This window comes from Scleropages formosus, chromosome 2 (assembly GCF_900964775.1).
Source record: "Scleropages formosus chromosome 2, fSclFor1.1, whole genome shotgun sequence".
Taxonomy (NCBI): domain Eukaryota; kingdom Metazoa; phylum Chordata; class Actinopteri; order Osteoglossiformes; family Osteoglossidae; genus Scleropages; species Scleropages formosus.
Window position 1 is genome coordinate 33,428,615 of NC_041807.1, and position 8,630 is coordinate 33,437,244.

An 8,630-nucleotide genomic window follows, 5' to 3' on the forward strand; every position below is an offset into this window, starting at 1 on the left:
TCATCGTTCCCAGTCCCGTTCCGCGTCTCTTTGATAACGACCGCCCGCCTTGTCCCTCGAGCACAATTTCGGATCCTCGCCTCTGTTCAGTTTGTTGATCAACCGACCATTCGCCCGTCCCCGACCGCAAGAACACGTCTAGTCCTTTGATTATGAATAAACGATCCTGCACTTGGGCCCAGTCTCCTCCGTGTCCTCTGTTCATCATCACAATAGTAACATTTATTATCTCTGTGTCTCTCTTACTGTAGTTACATTTATTATTATTCTAATTATTATTATTGCTATATTGTTATATTAAAGATGTTTTAGTGTACCCGGAAGTGTTTCTTTAATGTTTTTATTCATAGAAAGGTACACGCTATACTAAGACAAACTGACGTTAGATACCCACCATACCCAACTGTTCCGACTTCCGTCGAAATCCGACTTAAGACTAAAGACAGACTGAAGACATGGAACTCGTTCGTAACCCGGGGACTGCTTGTGTATGGCTTGTGTGTCCATTCAATACGGATAGCTGAAGCAAACCGCTTCAGGGCAATAGAAAGTGCACTTTTTTTGAGGGGTGATTTGCAGATGCGTGACAGAAACACAGCTCTGTGCTGTTTTGAACTAGATTTTAGCTCGTCGTACTACAGTCAGAGAAAGGGTTTAGTATTACAGGCTCAGTGGAGATGTATCAGCGCAGTCCTTTACATGTATTCATTCAGCTGATACTTTTCTCCAAATAATTTACAGTTATTTCTCCATTTTATTGGAGCAGTTAAGGGTAAGTACCTGGCTCACGGGTGCTACAACAGTAGGTGGGACTTAACCCTGTCACCTGCAAACCCAAAGGTAGTGGTCCTAACCGCTATGCTACCTACTGCGTTAGGCTGCTGAAGTCTTAACTGTTTAACTAACTTTAACACATGGGACAGCTGGCAGTGTAATGGTTAGAACTGCTGCCTTTACACCAAAAGGTCACAGGTTCAATCCCCACCTCTGGGTGTAGTACTCTTGAGCAAGGTACTTACCCTAAATTGCTCCAGTAAAAATTACTGAGCTATGTAAATAGTAATTAATTGTATATTGCTTAGTAGAAAAGCATCAGAAAAATCTGAACACAAATGTCCAAAGAACAGAACTGGGTCACAGCAGAGGAGAACCACTACTGTACTTTGAGAAACAGCAAACACATACAGACTCATAGTACAGTCCAAGGGCAAAAGGTCACAATATTCAGCAGGGGGGTTGTGTAGCATGAAGATGTTTCAAAAGAGAATCCAGAATTCATTAGAAGTATGGAGCATCTCAAATGTTAATTTTTCTGCTGGATAAAAGTTGAGACCACTTGAGTCAACCACACATCTGTAGAGGGAGCTTCTGGTTTGGACCATAGCAATAACCTGCATTTCTTAGTCAAAAGTGTGAGAGTAATGAACTTTCGAGCTATAAATTCATCCAAAACACAACTAGGGCTGTGATTTAACCAGAATGCAAAGGGGGACGGGGGGCGCGGTGGCGCAGTGGGTTGGACCGGGTCCTGCTCTCCAGTGGGTCTGGGGTTCGAGTCCCGCTTGGGGTGCCTTGCGACGGACTGGCGTCCCGTCCTGGGTGTGTCCCCTCCCCCTCCGGCCTTACGCCCTGTGTTACCGGGTAGGCTCCGGTTCCCCGTGACCCCGTATGGGACAAGCGGTTCTGAAAGTGTGTGTGTGTGTGTGTGTGTGCAAAGGGGGATAAATGAGACATTTGTCAAAATTTTTCACTATTCCAGTAACCATGTGTCCTACGGCGTTCCCAGAATAAACGTGTCAAAGTGACGTTAAAGCACAGCTGAGACGTCCCTGGAAATGTCCTATGAAGACACGCTGGAGTGAAGCAGGTTCCGTCGCTGAGTTTGACATTTTGTTCCTTGATTCACAGGGAGGAACAAGCACATACAAAACCATTCACCGTAAAGGACAAGTCAAGGTCACGCTCCCATGTGTCCGTAGTGACATTTTTCCATGTGACACTAATGGGTAGTGTTTTTTGCATCTGCTCTTACCGTAAAGACAACATGTTCCATCCTGCAAGTTCCAGGAAACATCCAGAACTCAACATCTCGTCAGCTTTATAGAGATTTGTTTAGGTTTGCTTGCTAACACAAGGATTCATCCTTTTTTTTTAAAAAAAAAAACTGTCATTAAGTGTAACTCCAGCACATTGTAAACCTCTCCTTATAGGTTTTTCCATGAAGGTGACTGGAGTCAAGTCCAGAGCTTTGGCCTCTGCCACCACTAGGCCAGACCACCATCTCTGGAGCTCTTCTTCCCAGTACATGTTACTTTCATTTACTTTACTGACACCTTTCTACTGTTGAATTGCCTGCAATTGTTCACCCAGTTGTACAGCTGGGAAATTCTGGGGTAAGCACCTTACTCATGAGTATTACAACGGCAGCAGGACTTGAACTTGTGGCATTTGGGTCCAAAGGTAACAGCTCTACCCACCTACCCTACCAGCTGTCTTACTCCATGGCTGCTACACACCCAGCACACAGGGTACATCCATTGCTACATGGGTGTGATTGCCTTGCCGCATTACCCTAGTTGTTGCTCCTTGCTGCCGTGGTCAAATGACCGACAGCCTGGTCCGCCTTTTATGCTGTAGAACCACATTTTTGTTCTTCTTTCTAGCAGGTTTTGGCAAGGTAGTTGTGTAAAAAATAAAAGCTTGACAATTAGAAAGTGTCTGTTTATACTATGGAAAAAATGTCAAATAAAACTATATTACGCTCTTGAAAAGCTTTGTATTATTAAACATTTTAATAACTGCGTAGTTTCTAATTGTCTGGTCATTGCATTTAGTTGACACTTTTCTCTGAAGCAACTTACAATTATTTACCCATTTTTAGAGGTGGGTCATTTTACTGGAACACTTCAAGGCGAGTACCCTGGTCACCAGTACTAGAACCGGGATTCAAACCCATAGGGCTAAAGGCAGCGCTTCTAACCACTATGATACAATCTGTTATTACCTTCTTTTTTTTTAGGGAACCCTGTTTGCATAGTGGTTTGAGCTGCTCTATTTGCCCTTAAAATACCCAGGTTTGATCCCAAACTCCTGCTCTGGAACCCTAGATCAAGCTAATTTCCCTGAATACTTACTCAGCTACATACTGTATATGGATGAAATAAGTAGCTTAACATTCTGAGCCACTTTTGAAGGAAATTGCATGCAGAATTTACATTGGTTCATTTAACCAATGCTTTTTTCCCCTAAAGGTACTTACAATTATTTACCCCTTTGTACTGCTGGGTGTTTTTACTGGAGCAATTCAGGGTAAGTACTTTGCTCAAGGGGACTGTAGACAGAAGTAGGAATCAAACCGGCAACCTTTGGGTCTAAAAGCTGCAACTCTAACCACTATGCTACCAGTTGTGCCCCTGTTAAATGAATAAATGTAAAATGAATTTTATTATTATGACTATGTTGTGACTATATTATATTCATATATGGGTCTGGGGTTCGAGTCCCACTTGGGATGCCTTGTGACGGACTGGCGTCCCATCCTGGGTGTGTCCCCTCCCCCTCCAGCCTTACACCCTGTGCTGCCAGGCTAGGCTTTGGCTCCTTGCGACCCTTGCATGCGGCAAGCAGTTTCAGATGATGTGTGTGTGTGTATATTCATACATGGATATATTTTGAATTTTAAATGAATACGTTTTATAATGTAACGTACATATATAATGTATTTAGCTGCAGCTTTTGTCCAAGGCGGCTTACAATGATTTTCCCCATTTATACAGCATGTGAATATAACAATTCCGGATAAGTACGCTGATCAAGGGTACAAAAGCAGAAGTGGGATCTGAACTGGAAACCTTCATATTGCAAGATATCAGCACCGACCAGGATCATAAACTAGTTTCCAAAAGTACCACAACGGGTGTTTTGGCTAAACGCTGTGTGCACAAATGAAAATGATGGCTGTGTTCCTAAGACAATGTACATAAGAGGACCGTTATAATGGGAGAGCGAAGACCGGAGGATATTCTTTACACATCCGGTCAGTCTCAGTATGAACAGGCACCACGTAAGGAAGGCATCTGCACCCGCATACCCATCGTGGCTAGGTAATCATTATATGGCTGAACTCTCCAGAAACTGAGCACTTTGTCAGTCTGGGGTGTAGACACTTCTCAGATACGCAGAGAAAACACCGCATCCCCGCGCAGAAGCTAACGACAGTCAGAGAATATAGGGAACCTTCCGGATCAACAGAGTGGCCAACAAACCAAGACCCTCGGTTGAGCTATAACGGTAAATATAGTTTATTGCAAAGGTTAAAACCGGTATTTATCATGAGTTTTGTGTGTGTGTGTGTTTTGCTTCAAGCGATCAATTTGCCTCTACAACATTTGCGTCGAATCACAGCTGTCAGTACGGTGACCGCTGATGGACTGATTTTCCTACGGTCTTTGTGAAGACAAATAAGAGTTAAGAATTTATGAAATCATCCTCTTCCTGAAACCCATCTGGGATCACCCTATTTTCTCACACATGACAAATACTTTCTGTGTTTTAAAACACTGCTTGTTTTTCCCTAGAAAAATATTTCCTCCGAAGAGTAAGTGGAGACCGGTCGAACAGGTGGTTCAGGTCACTCCGGGATTTCAGGCTACAGAAGGCATTTGATCTTTTAGTACTGTCCTCCTGCTCTTCATCTACACATCCAACAGCCATGTATATGCTTTTCAGCCAAAAAACATCATGATACAATCATGCAGCAGTATGATTCAACCGCTGCAGAATAACAATAACGTTATATTTCACACTGATTTTCACACCGCTTTCTGACAGGTGGCCCACCATGCGAGGAAGAGCAAGTCCAGTTGTCGATTACGGATCCTGTGAAGTCAGAAATTGTTATGTTTATCTGGAATTACCACGTATCTATGGACGAAATCTGTAAATACTGTATTGTGTCACATCTTTGAAATGTTGCCAACAATAAAAATGTCACAGAATAAACTTAGCTTGGTATTTCTCTCCCTGTATCTTTCTGCTGGGGGGTGTGGTGGCGGAGCGGGTTTGACCGGGTCCTGCTCTCCGGTGGGTTTGGGCTTGGAGTCCCGCTTGAGGTGCCTCGCGATGGACTGGCGTCCCGTCCTGGGTGTGTCCCCTCCCCCTCCAGCCTTGCGCCCTGTCTTGCTGGGTTCGGCTTCGGCTCGACGCGACCTCGCTCGGGACAAGCGGTTTCGGCAGATATGTGTATATGTGTGTGTGTAGGTAGTTAGAGCCTCTTGAGGTCCAAGGACAGTTGGTGAATCCCTCCTCCTGCTGTAGTACCCTTGATCAAGTCAAATAGCTTGACAGCTGTGTAAGAAGATAGATAAATACACACACACAGACACAGAACCGCCTGCCCCATACAGGGTCACAGGGAGCCAGAGCCTAACCTGGCAACAGAGGGCATAGGGCTGGAGGGGACACACCCAGGATGGGATGCCAGTCCATCACAAGGCACCCCAAGCAAGACTTGAACCCCTAGACCTACCAGAGAGCAGGACCCAGGCCAACCCACTGCGCCACCGCATCCCTCAGGGGGTAAATACCTAAGTAATTTAGAGTACAATCCTCAGATGTTACTTTTGAGAAAGCTTCCGCTAAGTGTAGAAACACAACATATCAGCTCCACATATGTGAAAATATTTGAAAGCGATTTCTGAATAATGCAAGTGATGATTTAAGTAACTCGGTCTGTTCATTTTTTTCAGTAACTGCTGATGCTGTCAGTCGTGTTTACATGGAGAACGTTCTGGGAGGTACGGGACTTGAGGTTCGTTGCATCTGGGATGGAGTGTCAGCATCCTCAAGCGTACATGTTCAGCAGGCGAAACTCGCCGCTTGTTGATGAGTCACATGTTGAAATGAAAATTAATGTCAAACGTCTCTGGTCTGAGGAACAAGTGGAGCCGCATGTGAACCCACAACCGTACTAGGGGTGACAGTGGTTGATGAGCCGCTTGTCTGCCTCTGTTCTTATTCACTGACTCACATATTATTATTATTATAATGTCCATTAAAGTTTACAGTTTAACACATTTCACATTTACTTCTTATATCATTACTGTTATACAGAGTAATTCAAAATTGAACTCAGTGCAATTGAACGCTTTCAATTGCGACGGGTTTGGGATGAATTACACTTCAGGACGGACCTGTGCTGCGTGGCACAAGGGACACATATTGAGCATTTGCGACAATAAGAAAAAACTGTGGCGGTTCCTTTGCAAACTGGTTGTCAGGCCCACGCCACGAAGCCAAAACGACCGCACCTGCCGGGCATCAGAGCGACCGGGGATAAAGGAAGCCGCGCCGACGCACAAGGTTGTGGAATCTCATCGAGTCCAACGTGAAAATCAGCAAAACCCACTTACTGCCTCGGCCTTACAGTCCCTCCCTGGTCCCTGTCTTCTCAGTTCCTGATCTCCTGCTTCGTCTGATCAACTTCGATTCCCGTCTCGTCCGAAGAACAACGTCCGCACCGCGACCGACCTTTTCCTGCCCCCAACTACAATTTTTGCCTGTTCCCTTGTCCAATCCTTCCAAAATAATCGAACCCGCAACCGGATCCTCACCTGCTCCTCGGTCTCCTGATCTCGTTCCAGACATTGGTTTAGGCTACATGTTCGCATGATACTTAGTTACTCAGAAATACATTGAAAGCGTTCAGTTCTTTTCGAATCACTTTGTGCACTGGAATTCTGCGGAAAATATCAGGATTCAACCTCAAACCTACAAGACCTAGTAATTGAATCACTGATAGTTGACAGAAGTTGTGTAACATTTGTATTATTTCTAACCATAGCAGTAGAGACTGAAGATTACATAATATGTCATGATAAACTTAATATGTGTTCTTGTCGAAGGTGGTCTTACATTTTTTTACATTTATCTGATGCTTTCCTGCAAAGCGACTTACGATGTCCGACCCATTCATACAGCAGGGTAATTTTACTGTATCGATTTTCAGGGAAAGTACCTTGCTTAAGGGTACTTCAGCTGCAGGTGGGATTCAAACCTGTGACCTTTGGGTCCATAGGCAGCAACTTATAGGGTGCGTGGTGGTTTCATGTTTTCACGCGAAGACGAAATCACTTTGAGAACTGAAACGTGTCACCGCATTGAGGATAAAGCGTATCATCAAGTAAATATATTTTCTTGAGATGTCTGGAATGGTAAAAGTGCGGGCGTGTCGTTGGAACGGAGCCCGAAAGCACCACTCCTTCACGGGCCTTTTCTCTGCCGCATTGCTCTGCCACCGCATGACACGCGATGCATGTCGCACGCAGACGCAGCCTCGCTAAAACACATTGCGGTCATGCCTGCGATCGCCAAGCCCTCTCGTTAACCGTTTTCCACGCCACGTGTCCACGATGGGACGGAGGCCACGCGGAGCTGAGTATTTTCGCCCAAGAACCCTCATCATCAGCCCTTCCGTCCGTCCGTCGTTGGGAACTGAGCCCGATTCCATCCCACCGGCCAGGATGCGTGAGGCACCGGCGCTACCCGCCGTGCCGCCCTCTTCGTTAACCGGGGTGTATAATCGTCGCTCGGACCCGGCTGCGATACCCGTTGTCGTAGGCGGTGACATGTCGCCCTAAAAAAATAAAATTTAATCAGTCACAATTTGCGAAAATGGTGCATCTTGTTTTTAACAGTTCTTCGCTGGCCTCCAGTCCCTCATTCCGGCCCCGCTCAGTCAGCCGTCCGTCCGTCCGTCCGTCCGTCCGCAATGATGCTGCTCCATTTGGACCCGGTCTGTTCCGCGGAGTCATCGCACCGGCGACTGTTTGTGTGCGTACAGGTGTGTGTGCGTGGGGGTGGGTAGTTATTGCGCAAGAGGAAATATTTAAAAACACACATCTGCTCGAAATGTGTTTTGACATTATGACACAAAATATTTACAGCGGGGACACGTTTGACGGCTGCGCTTTGTGAAAAACGTCATCACGAGAACATCGCCGGTCCAGAAAAGTCCAGAGTTGTTCTTCCCAGACCTGGGAACCAGAGTACGCAAGCCGTGTTTACATCACTTGTACTCGTCGGAAACCCTTGCGGCCTAGTTAGCGGAACACTTTTCACGCGACAAATGTGCTCTTTTTCTCAACACACGATCTTGTTCCGCTGAACATTTTGGATTTTCACATTTGGAAAATTGTTGCCCTGTTTTAGGAACGTAATGGACTGTCGAATTTATTTTGCTGAACGCAGTAAGAAAATAATTCATGATTAAAAGGTCTCTGTGTTTTTTCTCTCCCTCTCTTTCACTCTGTCGCTCTCTTCTGCACTTTATCTTTCTTTCTATCTTTATCTACTTTCTTCCTCTCTCTCTTCCTCTCTTTCTTTTACTCTCCTTCTCTTTTTCCCTCTCTTTTTCTCTCTCTCTCTCTCCCTCTCTTTCCCCTTCATTCTCTCTCTCTCCTCCTCTCCTCTCTCCCTTTTCCTCTCTTTCTTTTACTCTCCTTCTCTTTTTCCCTCTCTTTTTCTCTCTCTCTCTCTCTTCTACTCTCCCTCTCTTTTTCCCTCTCTTTTTCTCTCTCTCTCTCTCTTCCTCTCTCTCCCCTTCACTCTCTCTCTCTCCCCCTCTCCTCTCG